The sequence below is a fragment of the Giraffa tippelskirchi genome, chromosome 7 (assembly GCF_054371585.1).
Source record: "Giraffa tippelskirchi isolate mGirTip1 chromosome 7, T2T-mGirTip1v1.2.pri, whole genome shotgun sequence".
NCBI lineage: Eukaryota > Metazoa > Chordata > Mammalia > Artiodactyla > Giraffidae > Giraffa > Giraffa tippelskirchi.
Genome location: NC_137281.1, coordinates 36,306,996 through 36,324,979, shown reverse-complemented (window position 1 = coordinate 36,324,979; position 17,984 = coordinate 36,306,996). Strand labels below are relative to the sequence as shown.

Genomic DNA, 17,984 nt, shown 5'->3' with positions numbered 1-17,984 from the left:
CTCATCCTTGTGTTTCAACCACAGGCCTAAGGAAATTAGAGCTCCTTTCCCCCTCCTTTTTATTTTTTATTTTTTCCTACACAGATCTTTAAAACCAGTTAACTCATGAGGGAGAAAGTCAGAGACTTTGGAATATGGCTATCTGAGGTTGGAGGAAACATTACTACTATTTTTGGAAATTTTTTTCTCTCTTTCTTGGTCCTGTACCTGTATTTTGCTAAGAAGTTATTTAATGGACTAACTGGGAGAATCTGTAGAGAGATGGAAATAAAAACAATGAACTTGAAACTTTTCTATTAAAGATTCTCATTATAGTGAATTCTAAGGAACTATCTAAAGGCATACTTCATTGGAAATTTGTATGGAATAGTGTTTAAAAATTTGAGCCCTCACCAGAAATTTGGAAATCTTTCAAATACACGAAGACCTTAATGCACTTTGGTCATTTTGGTAGTAAGCTCCATCTGTGTTTACACTTTGGGTTGTCTGCATTTTTCACACAGAGTGTATGTGTATCTGATGTACAAGTTAGCTGCCATTGTATTTCAGAATGATGCAAGGTACAGAGGATTTTGAAAAGATCATATTGATCCCCTTTGGTAGAAAGAATTTGACATCGTCTCTGCATTTGTAAAATAAGCCCATTTATGTCTGCTATATTAATGAATACTGAGTCCACTAGTTGTCTGCCATTTTCCCTTTTAGTTTTTTATGCTGCTGCTGCTAAGTCGCTTCAGTCGTGACCGACTCTGTGCGACCCCATAGACGGCAGCCCATCAGGCTCCGCCGTCCCTGGGATTCTCAAGGCAAGTACATGGGAGTGGGTTGCCATCTCTTTCTCCAATGCATGAAAGTGAAGTGAAAGAGAAGTTGCTCAGTCGTGTCCAACTCTTCGCGACCCCATGGACTACAGCCTACCAGGCTCCTCCGTCCATGGGAGTTAGGGCTGTATAAAGCCAAAACACAGAATTAAACAGTGGACTCCCAAATAGGCATTTGGGAGTGGATTACTTCATCTAGTGATACAGCAGTTGGAAAAGTACTTCCTTTGTCAGGTGTCTTCTTTCCAGTGTTTTAGCAACCTCCCCATACTTATCTGGGCTTGGGGTCTGAGGCAGATCACTTAACATTTCTCAGTAGTCTCTACTCTGAGGTCCTTTGCATTCAAGATACTGTGCAACTCACCCGGTCTCCTTAGGATACTCATAGATTGAGGCTGAGCTGGCTTACAGTTTATTCTAGCATAAAAGTATATCCTCCTAATTTATTTCTTTGGCCATAGTGGCATGGAAAAACGTGGCTCTAATGACATGGGTTTTTTAAATAATGAAGGGGGTTTTCTCAGTCTCCTGTAGTGAACTTTAGATGTCTCCCTCAGGAATAGGTTTTAACCATCAGTGAAATGGTTTGGCTGTAACCACACTGGGGTCTCTGAGTTCTTTTTTTCTCTTACCCCTTCCATCCCCAGGCAGAGACTTCTCTTGCTGCATATCCACTATGCTCCCATGCTGTATTTATTTGATCAGAAACAAAAGAGTTGGCTTCTTGCACTGCTTCAGAGAGAGGTCCCCCAGGATTGTCTTTTGTTCAGTAATTGGAGCATAAGCTGAGCCTGGTTAATTTCAAAGCTACCCCCAACACACATTCCCTCTCTCCCTCCCTCCTTGCTTGTGCGGTTTCTGAGCCGCTAGTGGTACCTTGTATTGGGTCTGAAACAAAAAGCTTGAATTGTTGAATGTTAGCTACAACTACTGTGACATCTGCTATGGCACCAAATAGCACTGTTGGTACAGTTAATTTTAAGTTAGGAGAAGAAACAGAACTAGAAAGCTCTTCAGCTTTACAGCTCTTGTTAACACATGCACCTCCAAATTATGCATTTGGTGCTATCACAATGAATAAAACAAAGGAAATCATGGGTTGATTTTTATGTTAGTAACATAAGTTCTTTCATGGTTATTCACTGTGCAGACACCAGTGTGTTCTTATGGTCATTCTTTTTCTGTTTAGTTTTCTTTTTTTTTCAAAGCAGAAACGTCTGAAACATCTTAACTCGGAGCATTTAATTGGCAAAAGTTCTGATGTAAGAAATACAAGTTGATTATATTAGTTGTTTTTCTTTTAAAGCAGCAAAGTCTGTAACTTGGTTCTGCTTTTTTAAAATACCAAAATGATTGTTACAGATATATAAGAACCTTAAGTAGCCAAATTCTAGATGCTAAGTAGCCAAGTTAATATTTTTATAAAAATGTTATAAAATTGGCAAATCATGTGTCCTTCAGGTTTTGCAGTATAGGTATTAGTTTTGCAGCCAACGGTTGTAGTCATAGGGTTTGTGGTTTTTGTTTTTGAAGGTGGAAGGATCTTTCTCTTTTGCAGAAAAGAAGGATTTTTCTTTTGCAATCTGCACTGTAATGATAGTCCACTACCTTACTGGCCTGACTTTAATCATCTCGTGCCTGGTTCTCAGTGTGGTTTCATCTCTGCTTTTGCACAAGGTTTCCTGTAATTGCACAGTTGTTTGCTGCATTAAATTTCTTTTAGTGACAATAAAAAACACATGTTAGTATTTTGAGGTAGTCTTTCTCAGGTAATACATTAAAACCTAAGGAGGAAAAAATCTCTTTCTGAGAAACATTTAAAAAAAACCATTATGGTAGTGTGGGAATATTCATTATTTACACATCATATATTTTCCCCTAAATGTTGTGCAGAGAAGTGACAGTTGAGCTGAGCATATGTTAATAAAAGGTCTGCATTTTCCTGTGTCACTGACAGTTTCTTTGGCTGTATATTCCTGAAATGCAAATAACCTCGGTTCTGTTCAAAGCTATAATTAATCTGAATAGTTATTTAAACAGTATTGAAATCTTTTAACTACCGAGAGGCCAAACATATAAGATGGTGAATTTACCGTTCTGTTTGAAGGACAGTGCAATTGATGAGGGCACAGTGGGCTGAGATGCTTGTGGAGGTTGAATCTACACATTCTGTAGGCTAAAATGGCAGAATCTGCCTGCTGCTGTATAAAATCTTTTAACTACCATTTATTTTAGCATCATGGCATGTGCAAATTCCTGCTGCTCAGTTAAGGGACCAGCTTCACAACTGGTGTTACAATCTGTGGCCACAGCACTGCATCACAATGCAGCAAATGCATTTTCCACATTAACCAAACATGACAGCTGAAGCAAGTATTAACCATGCAAGATGTCGGAAGTCATCAAAAATTCACATTGGAGTAATTGCAGTGGCTTGGGTCAAAAAAAAAAGTATCATAGCATTCCTTGCCTACATGTTGTCTCTCCCCCTCTTAAATCTTAACTTGGTACAGTCCGTTAACAATAAAATACCCTTCTGTAACCTATAAACTGTTACTCCCATCAGTTTGTGCTTTCAAACTGATGGCTGACTTCTCTGAATTTGTGTGGAGCAACACGGGTGATGATGCTCTGCCTCAGGGGCTGCGAGCACCCTTTTTAAGGGGACCCTGCAATCTCATTGTCTAATTAGACTCTTTAGTGCTTCAGTCATATCAGCGTTTGCAGGGTGCTATCCTTTCCTTTTTCTTCGTACTCTCTCTTCTTTCTCTCTTCCCTGTCTCTCGCTCTCCTCTCCTCCCCCCTCTCATTTCTGGCTGTTCGGAGTGGGGAAAACTTGAGCACTGGTTCCAACAGAGCTCATCCTACATAGAAGGTATGGAAGAGCTGCAGTGACCAACAACGTCGACCTGTCTCCTTAAATTGGAGAAACTCCTTAAATTGGAGAGCTGCAGGTAGGATTGCCTGTTTCATAGAGAAATTAAGATTAATGCACCTTAAAAAAAGATTAATGTACCCTAGTAAATACATTGATAGCATGTTGTTGCAATACCTCTGAAAGATAAGATCTCGGTTTGTTTAAAATTTTGAGATGAATTCAGACGCATTTAACTCATTTGATAGGAAAAGTTCTTGATTCTCCTGAGAATTATTCAGATTTGTGCCTTGTCATTCTAACATTTTTCTTTAAAAAAAAAAATCTGTTGGGTGGGGCAGATAAGCATTCACTTAAAGATTTAAATAGTCGATTATTTAGGATTTTTGCAGACTTCATCTTTAAGTAGTAAGTAGTCTGGACTTTCTTGAGGATTTTTTTTGAAAAGATGCATGTGAAGTGTAGAATTCTTACATGAGGTAAAATATTAAAATAGAATTTTTCTATGCTAAAATCAGATCCTTTGGGATTGTAGATGAGAGAGATAGAGAGAGAGAGTGTGTGTGTGTAGTATGCTTTACCAAGGAATTCGGTCATTTATATTTTGTTATAGGGAAAAAGTACTATTGAAGGTATCTGGAATTATCTCACAAGTAATGCTTTGGCATAAGACTTTAAATGAAAATTAAATAGAACATCAAAGATGTGGATTCTTACGTGTTATCAAATGTAGGTGATTTGAATTGAGATAGTGACTTTTCCTATCCCAAATTTGTCCTCAGAAGAGTGTGATATGAACACTTTAAGTATATTTCCAATTTTTGGTGCAGAGATCATAATTTGTATAAGTGAAATGAAAAACTTTCCAAGTCCTATAAGCCTTATCTGGAGGGTGGTAAAATGATAAATATTTGTTGCCTGTACCACTGTTAATACCATGATTAATATCAGAGATAAAATGCTTTTGATTCAGCATTAAAAAGCAGCTTGATTGTCTTGTCTTCCCTTAAAAACAATCCCCCCCCCAAAAAAAAAGCCAATGATACATAGCTTTTTATCCCAAGGAATGTAATTGTATCATGGGACCCGTAGGGTCTGGACTTCTTTCCAAAGCATGGACTTGGAAATTGCTCACCTAGTTAAGAGATTTAGCTCCCTTCAGAGGTGTGGGACTTTCTGTACTCTTAACAATAGGAAGACTTGAGGCGCTGTCAAGTGAGGAATAGAAGAGAACAGCTCAGGGAAGAGCGGAACTGTGAGAATTTCACTTGTCTCAGTGTTGGAGGTCTAGATTTACCCAGGATTAAGATTGCTTTAAAACTCTGACCCAGTGCAGCATTGCAATGAATTAATTTCTGGGATGAGACAATGAGCTGTGGTTTGCATTTTGTAAAGATGGAGGAAACCTCTAACACTGACCCAGTATAGGAGATGACTCAATTATCTGTGCCTTGGTACAGTTGCAAATTATTTTCCTTTGTCTGAAGTGGGAGGATGCCAGTGCCTTCATCAGAGCTCCTTAATTTAATGTATGGAAAATGTCTCAGCCACCATTTTTAACAATTAGCTGTATCATGGTTGAGGTGAGCTGGGTTCTGAAGGCAGCTGCAGGGCCATTTCATTTACATTAGGTTCTGTGGCACAAGAGCTTTGTTACTGTAAAAGTCAGAAAATGAAATTGCACACTGCATAGAAGAGTTCTGTAGGAGGGTGGAGAGCATTCTCAGAAAGAAAATGGAATCCTTTTGTCTACAGTAAGTATTTCTCATACTCATATAGCGGTGAGAAGTTGAAAATTTGTCTTTGGTTGAATGGACAAAATAGACTTTAAAATGATCACTGCAAATATTAAAGGTATAAAACAGAGATTGTTAGATGTATTTTTTATGTATGTGTTAGAAACCAAGTGTGATATATATTGATATATATGTGTACTTGAAATACAGGTTTTGTGAGTGGTTTTAATACATGCTTTTAATTAAGTATTCATTGGTAATTTAAGTTAATGAGAGGTATGAATTTATCAGTCGTCAAAGATGAAAGTGATACTTGAGAGAGAAAAGAAATCTAAATATGGTATATTTAAGAGAGTTCTGGCTTCTTTTCACTGTCTTTTACAATTTGTTTTCCATTTATGAAGAAAATTGCTGGATTTTACGGGTTTTATTGTTGGTTTTTTCTTTTTTTCTTTTTTAAGAAAACGCTTCCAATGTTAATGATCTATAATGGCTGATTAAAATATATAGGGAAAATGTTTTAACAAAAGATTTTGTCCTTAAAAGATCAGTAGATGGAGGGATTTCACTCTCATTAATGGGGATAATTTTTAGTGCCTTCTGTTTAATTAATAGTTGACTTCAAAGCTACTTACAGAAAACTCTTGTTTGTGATTGTAAGCTTAGAAATCTTGATTCTTAAAATTAATTGGATTTCACTCGGCTTATTCCTTTGTTCCTTTATGCGGTTACTAAGAGGAAACAAGTGGATTTTAACTTTGATTTGTGTGTTTATGTTTTCAAAGGCACTTAACCCTGAAGAATTATATAGTAAGTGTATTTTACAGTAAACCGTACCATGAAGAATTTGCTCAGAATACTTTAGTAGCTGTTTCAGGAGTTGAATCTTCATAGAACTAGGTATCTTTTAATTTGATACCAAATTTATAAAGCCAGCTGTTCTTCCAAGTCTTGTTGCAGTAGCTGTTGTTCATCTTCTTAAGTGAATGCTGTTTTCTCTAATTAGGAGATGTTTTTGAAACGAGGGGAGAGGAGGATTTTCACATCAGTCTTTTCATTGAAATTGGAAGGCTGAGTTTTCCTAAGCCCTCTTTAGAATCCCATAAAGATTCTGTAAATCTTGCATTAATCTTATGCTTGTTGCGTAAGAACCTAGATCTCAATATACTTTTACTAATCCTGGAAGAGACATTTAACATATTAATTGTTTACTGTATATAGTAGAATGCAAAGGGATTCTTTTCCTTTGGTTTTTACAAGGCTTGCACTTTGAAATAAAAGACTTGGAGGGCAGCAAATTAGAACTCCTCTTAACTGCATCTTTGCCCGCATAAATGTTTGGTTGGATGACATAAAGGGTATCACAAAGCCTTCCCTTGACATTTTTAAAGTAAAACTTGGTTAAAGATACTGGTCTTATTTTCTTTCTCTGGCTTTATGTAAGCTGTGTAGCAGGTACTCTGAGGACATAGCAGAGACCCAGCTGCTTTCCATTTTCTTTACCTTCACCATGGTCTACTCCATGGTCCACTCAAGAGTGGCTACTGGGGAGAGGCTCGCATTTCTGGTACTTGTAGGGGATTCCTAAACCTCTTTAATGTGGAAATTTTAGCCTGGCTGGTAGTAGAGAGTCAGGGGCTGGTTCTTTCTGCTGCAAAATATATGTTCCTATCAAACCTTTGAATGCTCTGGCAGTGCCATCATGTAGATAAGCTAGCTTGTCGGCCAGCCTGCTAAGAGCCATTCGTGGCACTAAGATGGCAGTGAGGAAGGAGGAAAATGGCGTCCCCAGGAGCGCTGTGAGAAGAGGTGGGCCGCACGGGTCATCTTTCAGTCAAGTCTGAAGATACCTCTAGCAGCACTACCTTGCCAGTTTACAGTTACTTTTTATTCTGTTAAACGGTAGAAACTTTGAGATTTTCCTGAAGTAAAGACTTAATTAGCACTTGTATCTAGATAGCTTCCGATTGCTGCTTTTAAGAAATTGGTAGCAAATGTGGATAAAACAAAAATTTAAATAAGTATTTTGTTAAGACTTCTAAATTTCCTTGCTTTGTGCTTTCTTCTTTTTTTAATTGTGAAAACGTACTCCTTTCAATATAGGATGGTTTTTCAGAAAACAAGACAGTATGCTTCTCCTTTATGGCAAGATGAAACTAGCATTCCTATGGGAAAAAAACGTTATTTGTCTTTGATTCTGATTTTCCTTCTAGCTCTCTGTGGGCTTTGATTAGTTTAAGTATGAAATATATGTCAACTGCATTCAAAAACGAAGTTTGCTGTATTTCTTTTGTGGTTTAAGGTATGGATTATTTTGGAAGTGAGCTATAGTCATGACGATGCTAATTTCTTACCTATTCCCACCTTTCATGGAGTTAGAATTTCTGGAACTGGCTTTAGAGTTTATGTACTGTAATCAGCTCATCTTACAGTTAAGTAAAGCAAGGTTGACTGCCATTAAACAACTTTCTCAAGGTCATACATCTGGAAAGCAGTCAATTTTGCCTGAATTCAGGCCATCAGACTCATAATCTATGCTGTGCATCTGCCTGCATTTGACTGTTTCCCTTGTGGGCTTACTGGTTGGTGATGGATCTAATGGATTGAGCTTGCAGCAAAGTCTGTCTGCTTTAGCAACCTTCTCCCAGAGATATTCCTTCTCAGTCTTGTCGGAAATAGCTTTATGGAGCTCTGCTTGGAGTCCTCCTGATCCTTTGATGTAGACGATACGCATTTATAAACAAACAATTAAAACAAGGTAAATCCTACAGATTGAGCTTTTAGGTCCACTCTGTTGATTTGCAGGGTGGCATGCAGGGTGAAGTACTTGTCTCATGGCATGACATGGCATGGCATGGGCATTGTGATGCATCCTCCCAGCAGATCACTCCTTATTCTCCAGGTGTGAGGGGTCCCATGGGGCAGGGTTGCCCCTCTCCTCCTAGTATGCATAGGCTGGGTGAAAGGTTTTACCTCTGTCTTTTTCATGCAATTTGTGTTTGAAGAATGGTCTTGCTCTCTCCCCTCCTGTTGCTCGCATTTGCCATTTTAGCTAAGCAGTGTTTAGTGTTTTCTGTACCCGCAGTGACAATGGTGAGTGCATCCTACAGTATTCCCTCAGCTCTGACAGGGTAAAGTCAAAACGCTTCCAAACTTAATTAAGGTTTTAGAGAGAGTGTGAAACCCCAAGTACTGATAGCAAAGGGGTACCATGACAGATTCCATCTAAGGCAATGGGAAGTTATAAAAGAGAAAGTCTATTAGTGGTCTCCCAACAAATACATTTTTGAAAAAGAATTTCTGAATGAGAAGAAACTGCAGCAGAACCAAGCCTCCCTTTTCTGTGACAGCCATGATGATCAGTGCTCCAATCCCGTCAGCATAAGCAGTGCTGCATAGCAGGAGGAGCTGGGATTTTCGACTGCAGTGTAAATGACTGACACTGTGTACCAGCAGGGAATATGACACGTGGTTCCCAAACATCGTCTTTGCTAAGGGCGCTCCTTGTGCTTGGTAAGTAGAACTCAGACTTAATCCTGAGCGTGGTGGAAACCAGCCTGGCAAAAACTACTCAGCTCCCACCTTACTGCCTCAGAGACACACCCTCTGCTGTCTGTCCTTCTCATAGCCCCCAAGTCTTGCTTTTGTCTGTTGCCAAGGGGAAAAGACACTAGATCTGACAAAGCAGGCAACCTGTATTTTTATATTTATATTTATATTTATATTTATATATATATATAAAATACAGGGTTCTTTTAATAAGTTCTTTTAAGTTTGGGTTGGGGTGGGGGGGACAGTGGGAGGAGGGGACTTTGGCCGTGATAAAAGCCATGATTGATACATTCCCATTTCATACTGCAGTGCGGTTTTAGTACCCAAAGTTCTTTGAACGTGGACTAATCCATCTCCAAGATGGAAATCAGTTCCCCAAAGACATATTAAAACATTTTTATCATCCTTTAATGTATCCTCCTTATCTTATCTTTCTATCACCTGAGAGTGGCTATGGGATTAATATTTTTTGGATCTAGTCTTACCTTTGGGTGAGGAGCGGGTTCTTCAGCTGATTTTTGAAGCCGGGCATACTTTGGCACACAGTTTATTCTACTCACAAAGCTAGATTGAAAAGTTTTCTCTTTAGAATCCTCCCTGTTCTTGTGACTTCAAAGGGTAGCTCTAACAGGTATGTTGGTTTGAGGCCAGGGTCCAGGTTTGAGGGCAGGCAGAGGGGAGAACCTGCTCAGAGCTGCTGTCCTTACTCTCTCCCATGGGGCCACCTCCGAGTCTGAGAACACTTGGCTGGCTGTCCTCCCCATTCCCTCCCTCCCTCAGTGTATCGTGTTCTTACTTTTTGGCCCCCCTTCCCAGGAGTGGAGAGAGAGAGGGCGGCCAGCAGAGGCCCAGCGACTGCCGCAGGGCGCATCCTGCGGCATCGCTGAGGTGCAGGCTCTGGCTTCTTTTCTGGAAGCGGTGAGGTGTGGGTATCAGCGCCAAGCAAGTCACATCCTCTCCCCAGGCCTCCTGTGACCAGCAGGGGAGAGCTGCTTACACAACCCTGAAAGGTTATTGCAGGCTCTGCTGCGTTTGGGAGGAGGGGGAATTTCTGTTGAAAAGCATTTACCCCCTAGCTGACTAAATGGACATCATGTTTTATTTTACTCATTCATATTATGCCCTTACTGCTTGCCCCCCACCCCATAGAGTCTCCCAGTACCTGACCTGGACCCTTCCCTTTCCTGGATGACCAGAGGTAGATAACGCGGATGGGTTGGGCCCCCTAAAAGGGACAGAACTGGTTTTGAAGCAGGAGCACAAGAGACTTATATGGCCCTCGCTAGAATGCAGACCTTAACCTTGGCCTTATCCTTCAAGTGCAGCAACCAGATGTGCTAATAAGCAGCCCCAGCTTGAAGCCTTGGTGTAGAACCAGAAGAGGTGTCTATGGTAGTCACCTACCTGCATTGAGTTGGCAAGGGGAGTGTGCTATGCATCCTTGCACCCCTCACCAGTGCCCCGCAGGAATGACGTGTCCCCTTCTCAGAGGTGACTTCCCTTCTGGATCAGAGTGAGTCCTACCTCTCACATGCTTTCTTTACCCAGTGCTGAAAATCTCGGAAGTTGGGTGTTTGTTTTATGATAGTTATTTCCTCCTCCTCCTCCTCCTCTGCCCTTCCCTACTTCCCCTTCCTCCCCCTCCTCCCCTTTCCCTTCTCCTTTCCTTCCTCCCCCACCTCTCCTTCCTCCCCTTCCTCCTCTTCCTCCTCCATTTTCCCCCTTGCCCATTTTCCCTCCTCCCTCTCCTGAGACAAGAAGGCTAATTCTTGAAGTGGTAGGCCTGAGGTCCTCATTCCTTTTCCTCCCTCAACTCCCCTTCCTGTTCCCTCTCTCTCTCCCTTTCCACCTCCTCCCTCTTCTTTCTGTTCTCTTGTGGGGTGGAGAGGGTAATAGGGAAGGAGCCACAAAAGGCTATTAGACAGACTTATATGAGTGGTTCTCTCAGAGGCCTGTGACTCTTCCAGAGGGCACAGGTGAGATGGATTTGTGTCATGGCGATATTGACATGCCTGAAAGAGACCAGGCCAGCCAGTACACTTGCCTCAGAGTGCTGCCATAAGGCCCTAGGTGGGCCCGGGAGGAAGCATGCTCAGAGCTGTGTATTCTTGGGTTTACAGTCTCTTTGCACATATTGAGTTCTCTTCAACCTGTGAGAACTTGTAGACCATCTTGTAAACCAATTTGAATTATATGGGAGCAAGTGATTTGCTTCACCTTCATAGACCCAAATCCATCACATAGTTGTGTGACCCTTTGTTTAGCCCAGCAGCAGAAACCATGTATGAATGGGACCCTGCAGCCTAAAGAGTGACAGATGGCCTGGTGCTCACACAGCACCAAGGTCTGCCACCTGTGGCTGCAGAGCTGCCTGTGGGCCAGTGGGTCTGCTGATCAGGCAAATAGGGGGACAAACACCAGAGCCACTCTTGGAGCATCTGCTGCCACCTGCTGAATGAGGGTGGCTAGGCTTTTGCATAAATGCACGGTGAGGACTCATACAAGAGCATTAAAAATGTATTACAGTTGACAGTGTCAGATCTTAGCACTGCTTTCTGCAGGAGTGTTTCTTGGAAAAACAAATATGTATACATATATATATTTCTTTTAAATTTAATGCGATCTGAAAAATATATATTTAATACAATCTGTGAACAATTTAAAATATTAAATTTTTTGTAGAAAACAAGCAGTGAAACTTACTGTAAATATCTGAATTGGTGAATAAAGCTTGGATTTGCTATTTAGTCTGTATTTCTTACAAAAGGAGTTTGGTCTCTCGTGGGCTTTTATATCTTCTTGTTTTATTGCATTAAATATTGATCTACTAAAATAACCAACCATGCTATAAAACCAAATGAAGTTCTCCAAATTTTGAAAAATGCCCCCCATTTCAAATTTCTCTGTTCGCCTTTTGGACTTATCAGTAGTGAATATCTCTTTGCACCTGAAAAATTCCTTGAGGCATTCTCTGTAGGCACCACAAAGGGAGCTAATGAAAAGCGTGTCCACACCATCTGATAAGCCCAGCGGCAGAGTGCTGGCAGGATTTTTGCTGCTTGTCTGAAAACAGTATCTTGCTTTGTCCTTCCTCACTTTCTCCTTAAGTAGCAGTTTTGCCTTTGTAAAAATTTTACCCAAGAGAAGACTTCAGAAGAGGTCATTCACTCAGAAATTGGCAAGAATGTTTGGGAGAGGTTAAGGGAGTGGTATTTTATTTAGAATGAGCTGAAGCAAAATAATGGGTACAGCTCCTATTCCTGTCTTGACAAAAAGTGGACACGTTTCCATTTCACTATCCAAAGTTCTAAGGAATACTTGTAGTGCTTATTGAAATTCTTGTTTCATCTTGGAATAGACCCTCTTGATTATTCTGTTTCTTAAGTTCATTTTTTGCCCTGCTTATTTTTCTTTCCTTCTTCATTGCCTTCCTAGCTCTTGCTTGTATCTTGGCAATGTTTTTTTCCAGCCACGGTGACTATTAAGTATGGTCACTGCTTAATTGTGTTAATATTATTTGGATTTGGAATGCTGGTTATTGACTGCCTTTAAATTTGTATGTATTCCATGAGAGAAGAGAGATTTTTTATAGCACTCACCATGTGTTTTTGTCTCGTGTCAGATACCTTCTGACAGAAAGTCAGGCCTACTGTGGCTGCCTCCCTTTAAATTTTGACAGGGTAGATCGCCAGTTGGTCTGTTGAAGGGAAAGAGACCTAGAGTGGTCTTTCGTGTTTTGAGCACCATGTAAACTGTGGCTTTTGTTTTGTGGGACCACCTTAGACTAATTATTTTCTTTTTTGTTTTATTTTTTAATGATCAGGAAATCAATGTGTTCTTTACTTCAAACCGTTTACGTAACTCTTCGACAAACCACTTGTTGGTGGGAAGCAAAGGACTGTGAAAGAATCCATGCAAGCTCTCTTTTTGCCGTCACACTTCCCTAGCTAAAGGGGATACTAAAATTTTTCTCACAGAGACCCTTATTTCTTACAGTTTTACTTTTGGAAGGCAGATAAATGAAGAGAATTTGGCCATTTGACAAAAACAAGCATCCTTTGCCGACTTGCTTTTTCTACAGTCATTGATATTCTGAAACCCAGAGCCTTGCATGGTGATTAAAATAAGGCAGTTTTTCATGCTTGTCTTTTTCAACCTGGGCCGTTTAAAAGCCAGTTTGGCCTACCGGGTCCCTGAGATGTGACTACACTTTTGATAGGAGACTTGGCTTACCTCGCAGCTGCATTCTAGATTGTTCTCAGCCAGTATATGTTGCAAGGCAGCCCACTTCCTCTGTTAAAGATGGAACACGTGGCTGGAGATACTACTTGTGCAGATGTACAGTGTTCTACAGCAATAAATAATAGTAACATTTTGGGACACTATTCAGAGGATAATCTAGAACAGTGATTTCTCCATCTTTTATTTGTCTGATCCATAGTAAGAAATACATGTGACACCATGACCCACTTCTACATACAAATAAGTATATATAATTGAAAGTTTCACAAGACAGTATCTATACATACCATATATCTCTGTTGCATTTTATTTCATTTTAAAAATGCTACTTAATTTCATGACCCAATTATGAGTTTTGACGCACATTTTGAAAAACACTGTTCTAAAGAAATGCCCCAAACTTGACATTTATTGTTTCATTCCTCAACTGTGTGAGGTAGGTGAGAGGAGGGGTAAATATGTAAGCATAAAATAGCTGTTTATCTCATCCTGACTTGCATGGTAGAGTGGAAAAAGGTAGAAAAGGGGTCAGAAAATTTGGATTCCAAGTCTGAGCTTGACTCCTTATGAACCAGGTTATCTTAATATGGAACTGTAATGTTTTAGAGTTGATGGAAGCTCTGGAAACCATCGTGGAAGCCCTTTCAAATTTTAAACCTATATTAAGAACATGTTGATCCTTTATAGGATTATCCAGTTAAGTACTACTGAGAGTCAGTTGAGCGTTGGGTTAAAAGTGAAGACTAGAACCAAATATGTGCAACACACACTTCAGTTCAGTTCAGTTGCTCAGTCGTGTCCGACTCTTTGCAACCCCGTGAATCGCAGCACGCCAGGCCTCCCTGTCCATCACCAACTCCTGGAGTTTACCCAAACCCATGTCCATTGAGTCGGTGATGCCATCCAACCATCTCATCTTCTGTCGTCCCCTTCTCCTCCTGCCCCCAATCCTTCCCAGCATTAGGGTCTTTTCCAATGAGTCAGCTCTTCGCATGAGATGGCCAAAGTATTGAAGTTTCAGCTTCAATATCAGTCCTTCCAATGAACACCCAGGACTGATCTCCTTTAGGATGGACTGGTTGGATCTCCTTGCAGTCCAAGGGACTCTCAAGAGTCTTCTCCAACACCACAGTTCAAAAGCATCAATTCTTTGGCGCTCAGCTTTCTTCACCGTCCAACTCTCACATCCATACATGACCACTGGAAAAACCATAGCCTTGACTAGACGGGCCTTTGTTGGCAAAGTAATGTCTCTGCTTTTAAATATGCCATCTAGGTTGGTCATAACCTTCCTTCCAAGGAGTAAGCGTCTTTTAATTTCATGGCTGCAGTCACCATCTGCAGTGATTTTGGAGCCCAAAAAAAGAAAGTCTGGCACTGTTTCCACCATTTCCCCATCTATTTCCCATGAAGTGATGGGACCAGATGCCATGATCTTAGTTTTCTGAACGTTGAGCTTTAAGCCAACTTTTTCACTCTCCTCTTTCACTTTCATCAAGAGGCTCTTGAGTTCTTCTTCACTTTCTGCCATAAGGGTGGTGTCATCTGCATATCTGAGGTTATTGATATTTCTCCTGTCAGGACAAAGTAATAACCGTATCCATGTAAGTGTTCGCTCTTACTAGTACTGGTATAAGAACTGGTATTCTCTGAGCCTTTAACTTCATCATCTATAAAGGGCAATTGATAATTGATGAAGGAAACAAATCTAAGGATATTTTTCTCCCCTCCTGGACTCCATCCTTTTAGAGATAAAAGGAAATTTTATTTTTATTTTCTAAATTTTAGAAGTTTACTATTTCCTAAGTATTTCAGAAGCAGTTGGTCTTTTGAGAGTTTGAGCTGTGTTTGAATTCTTCCCCTGCCTTTTCTAGGTTGGGAACCCTTGTCAGTGATAGTTGAATGCTGAAATCTGTTACCTGTAAATGTATGTGGTTGGGAGGGGAGGGAGGAGAATGGATGTCTATTCTTTCATATTGTTAAAAGATTAGCAATAATGTCTTTGAATTGCTTGGAGCAGTGTCTGGCCCTTAATTGCTTCCTGAATAGAAGCTATTATATGTTACAGAAAGCTTGAAACCAAAACCCATTCAAGGAGCCAGCTAGAAAAGGGTCTGTTTCCAGGACTCTGGCAGAGAGGAAGCATATACAGATGGGAAGTCAGGAGTAGTTGTCTTACTTAGCAGGCCTGCAGATGTTTATGGACTGTTCTTTATTGAGGGTGTCAGCAGTAGAAGGGTTGGAGACTATGAGCAATTAAAAAAGCACTTGTTGACAAAAAGAGGGGAAATTAATGATGAGGATCTCTGAGGGTCCCAGTTACACAGCTGGCATGTCCAAGTAGGAAGGAAGCTGTTGGACCTTCTCTTTGACCAGGAATCTTCAGTGTGGCAGGGAGCCCTGCCCATGGAGAGAAGGCATCTCCTAGTACACTGTTCACGCCCCAGCTCACCTCTGTAGAAAAGCCATTTTCTGATAAGCTTTAAAAATATATCTCTGAGGTGAAGGGCCTGAAAGGTGCCTCCCGAGAGAAGAAAACACGCACGTGGAAAAGGGAGGTGGAAGAAGAGGCCTGTGGGAAACGTGGACTGAGGCAGGTGTTTTCTTGCCCAAGTTATTAGTTCTTTAATTTGTTCTTTTTTCTTAAGACATATGTTCTTTACAAGCATCTAACTGCCACTAGATGGCGCACAGATCCCAGCACTAGTCTAACTGGGTAATACATGTAAGATTCTTTTCAAAAGATAGGTCGCTGATATGTTGTTTTTAAAAATAAAATATATTAAAATATTTTAACATTTAATTTTAGGAGTGAATAAAGGATGAAAAATTAAAATTCAAAATCCATGTATTTTGTAGCCTTGGCTTGTGCTGCAGAGAAAGCCCTATTGTTGAGGTTCATTGTGGCTCATGGTCTTTGTTCATATGTAGGTGATATCTGTAATTTGATTCTCATGCACAAATGCTTCATTTAGTTTATTTAGTGAGATTTTTGGAAGGTAGGGTTATAAGAAGAGAGTAATCTGCACCCTCTCCAACAATGCCTTTTTTTCCTTCTTTTTTGTTTCTTAACCACTACTTGAAATTTCATTTCTTAGAAATTTTGAAATTGTGTTTCTTACAGAATATTATGTTGCTTTTAAACAAATGTCTAATTATTGCTTTGCATGTGTGTTTGAATTGTGTATATGTGGGTTATAGACAGACATGGATGCAGCTGAAAGAATGAGATGGCTGGTCACTGGGAAGAGCAGAGAAGCCCAGAGAAGAAGTGCAACCAAAAAGAAAAAATTGAAACCAGGCCTGTCAGGCAGTGGTTATCACCACCACTCTGACCATCAGCAGCATGAAACAGTGCAACAAAGCACAAACTATGCCTGCTCTTTGTTCAGGAACAGCAGTCGAAGATAATAGTTCTATAGCTTTGTTTATAAACTGTGACACTAAAGCCTTTGGCTGTAGCCATTGAAGACCGGCTCAGGAAACGGGAATCATAATAAAGATTTGTTTATTTGATATAATCATTCGCTGTGAAGGGTATGAACAAGGTCCATTAAAATCCTTCCCATCATTTCATGTCTGGCTCCCTTGCAATGGTCAGAAACAGGCATGTGGTGACAAGCTGCCCTCTCCTGAATGGATTCCATGGGGTCCTAGGTTTACGTGCTCTGGCTTATTGAGGCCATTATATTAGTAGGCAAGTGGCCGATGCTTCCTTCTCTCCACCCCACCACCTCCCCCAAATGTCAGTGTAGGTGTTTGGAGCAGCCTGAGTGCTGCCTCGGGACTGCCTGCCCTGAAGAAGCCAACAGGAGAACTGCTCCCAGAGCTGCTGGCCATTGTCCATGCCAGTGCTCAGCCCAGGTTGGGATGTGACGACAGATGTGGAGAATTGTACAAAGATCAGTCATATTTTATTTAAATATATGTCTCCAATCTTATCTAGCCCCCACCCCTATTTTGTTTTGTTTCGTCTTATTTTCAGAATCATAGCCTTATATCTGGGACTGTTTGAACAAAACATACTAAAACATTACAATTGTTGAGATATAAATAAGTGATCAATAAGTCATTCATGACAGTAGGTTTTCAAGAAAACTGTCAGATAATGTATTAAAAATTAGCATGAAACTTTTAGCTTAATTCTACTTTGTATTATAGTTCCCCACAGAGTTCCTAAAACAACAGTAAAAACATGATTCTGAAAAAAAAGAAACATGATTTTGAACACATATAAATATACCCACAGTGTTCTTGATGCACAGGTACCTTGAATTCCATAGTACAGGTGGATCTAATGTATAGGATGATGCCAGTTCTTTCATTACAACTAAGGCTTTGGTCTCCAACTGTTAGTTAACAGATTGTCTTCCTTGTTCGTACTTGGCCCCCACATCCCAGCTGTGAGGGAAAAGCTTCACCCCTCTGTGAAGGGCTAGGTACTAGCCTAGAGATAGGCATGGAAGCCCACTCTGTCTGCAGCTGTCCCTTCTCCTCCCCAGGATCTCAGGTTGAGCAGTGAAGACAATGAATAGCAGCATGGAAGTCACCCTGGGCATCTTGCTTTAATGTCACCAGCAGATCTAGATCTAATCAGTCCTAATGCTAGAACGACACGTATTGAGCCTTGGGCCAAGTACTTGATTACATTATCTCCTTTAATTTTCATTTTACATCTGAGTAAGCTACAGAGAGAATCTGGGTGACTGGTCTAAAATCAAGACACCCATGCAAGTAGTAAATGGGGGGGGCACAATG

At 40.5% G+C, this 17,984-nt stretch overlaps 1 protein-coding gene across 15 annotated transcripts in view; it reads left to right on the top strand.

Annotated features, from left to right (window-relative positions):
• The window catches only part of NUP93 (nucleoporin 93), a 112,115-nt gene that overhangs the window by 56,152 nt on the left and 37,979 nt on the right, over positions 1–17,984 (top strand). For 2 of the 15 annotated variants that reach the window (XM_081514342.1, XM_081514340.1), the window contains exons 1-2: positions 8,349–8,945; positions 10,310–10,497. The exons of 12 other annotated variants lie outside the window; for them this stretch is intronic. The gene's annotated coding sequence lies outside the window, so the exon portion shown is untranslated. Of the gene's footprint in view, positions 1–8,348; positions 8,946–10,309; positions 10,498–17,984 lie in introns of those variants that run through there. One more of the 15 variants, XM_081514341.1, reaches the window with a different exon arrangement.